The sequence below is a fragment of the Otolemur garnettii genome, unplaced genomic scaffold (genome assembly GCF_000181295.1).
Source record: "Otolemur garnettii isolate 467f Iridium unplaced genomic scaffold, OtoGar3 scaffold00068, whole genome shotgun sequence".
In the NCBI taxonomy this organism is placed as follows: domain Eukaryota; kingdom Metazoa; phylum Chordata; class Mammalia; order Primates; family Galagidae; genus Otolemur; species Otolemur garnettii.
The window spans coordinates 3,178,391-3,180,904 of NW_003852463.1; positions in this window are offsets into that span (position 1 = coordinate 3,178,391).

Below are 2,514 nucleotides of genomic sequence, written 5' to 3' on the forward strand. Positions count from 1 at the left end.
AGTAGCTGGGACTACAGGTGCCTGGCACAACACGTGGCTATTTTTTTGTTGCAGTTTGGCTGGGGCCAGGTTTGAACCCACCACCCTTGGTATATGGAGCCAGCATCCTACTCACCATAGGTGCCGCCCTAATTACATATTTTAATAGAATCTTAATGAAACTGTCAAGTTTTGTTACTAGAAGAAACAAGCAAGAATAGTTAGGAACTAAATACAGTGCCTGGCACTAGATTGGACCCTGTCCTGGAGGTGAGAGAAATGTTATAAATAATATTATTGGGTCAAAGGGCAAAAGTGAAATATGAACAATAGATTAGATAGAAGTATTATATCAGTGTAAATTTATGAAGTTGATAATTGTACTATGGTTGTGTAAGAGAATATTTCTAGTTTCAGGAAGTGCACGTGTCAGGGTACTTAGGAATAAAGGGCTATGATGTACAGAATTTCCCTCAAATGGTTTGGCAAAAAAGTTACGTGTGAGGGAGAAAGACAAGATGAAATAATATAAGAATATTAGCAATTGTGAATCTGGTTAAAGGATATATGGGTGTTCTTTTTACTACTTTTATGTTTACAATTATTTGTAAATTTGAAACTATTTCCAAATAAAGGGGGAAAAAAAAAAGACTGGACTGGAAGAATCTGAAAAGAAGAGAGTTAAAGAAGATTAATCTTGTCATAAGCATACTATCAAAATGGTATAGTTCTGGCACACAAATAGAGATATTGACAAACAGAAAGAAAAATCCAGGAAAAGATGAAGAGCATAGGGAAATTTAGTTTATGATAAAGGAGGCATCTCAACACAAATAAACTGTGTGACAACAATGGGATATTTATCTGGAAAAGATAAAGTTGGATTCATATCTCACACTATACAACAGTATAAACTGCAAATAGAGCAAAGATTTATATAGAAGAAAACATAAAAGGAGTAAAATAAAACATAGACAAATTTCTTTGTAACATTGGAATGGGAATGGTCTTTCTATGATTCAAAATCCAGAAGCCAAATAAGAAAAAATATAAAATAAAAAGACAAGGAAAGAAATAGCAAAAAGAAAAAAAAAAGATTTAAAGAAGAAGAGGCTGATATATTTTAACCATAAGAAAATATTCTTAAGGCAAAAAAAAAAAAAAAAACAACCAAGTTTTAAGGCAGGGAAAAATAGAAAAATTTTGTAATTCATAAGACTGACAAAAGGCTAATCTCTTCAATATATTAAGAGCTCATTGAAATCAAGACAAAAATGACAACTCAATATAAAAATAGGCAAAGGACATGAACAGAGAATTCTCAAAAATGCAAATGACTTTAAACATATAAAAGATGCTCAATTTCACTTAAACTATCAGAACTGCAAGTTAAACCAAAATTGGCATGCCATTCTTGGCTATGAGATTGTAAAAAAAAAAAAAACCCAAATGTTTGATGATACATAATTTTAGCAAGAAACTTTTGTTTTGCTGATTAAGGTCCAAAAGATTATAAACCTAGGGAAGGAAATTTGGAAATACTTGTATCTTTCAAAGTTCCAATGCTTCTACCCTCTGTCCAGTAGTACCCACTTCTGGAAATTTACCTCAAATACACTTCACCTATGTGAAATAACTTATGTTCAAGGTTATGCGTGGCATCATTGCTCATTATAACAAAAGACTGGAAAGGGTCCAAATTTTATATATAGTGACCTGGTTAAATATACAGTGTTTCCCAAAAAATAAGACACTGTCATATATTTATTTTTTCTCAAGAAGACACATGAGGGCTTATTTTCAGGGAATGTCTTATTTTTATTAAGTATAATACAACAATCTACATTTATTCAAATATAGTTAAGTCATCTTCTTCTGGAACCTGACAGGGGGACCCAACCTTGTTGGTAGGGCTGGCACTAGTGATGCGTGAACTCCTTTCCCCTAGCCATTCACATGTGTGCAATAGGATGCCTGCGACCACAGTTACCACATGTGCACCTGTACAAGTGCGAATGGCTTGGAGAAAGGAGCTGTGGCAAATAAAAGGTATTCCAGTCTTTCTTGCCGCTCTGCACCAAAATGCAGACCTTACTAGGTCTAGGTCTAGTCTTATTATCAGGGCAGGGCTTATATTTAACAAATGCATAGAAATCCTCCTAGGGCTTATTTTGGGGGTAGGTCTTATTTTCGGGGAAACATGGCACAATGGTACTTCTAAATAATGGAATAATATGCATTTATAAAAGTGAATAAAAATGACTTAGATTCTGGGAAGATGACTGACTGGTAGCAATACTCATCAGAGGCTCCTGAACAAAGGAAGAAAAACTGGACAGAACCAGACTCTATGAAGCCAAAGATAGGGAGCTGAGCCAAGAAAGAAGTTCGACAAGCTGTAACTCCAAGGAAGAGCATTCAAGAAAACAAATTACAGGTACAAAGCCTATTGACTAGAGGATGGGAGACCCCTCCCACAAGCAGGAGGCCTACCGCAGCCTATCTGCCAATGAGCAGGGAACAAAAGACCTCTCA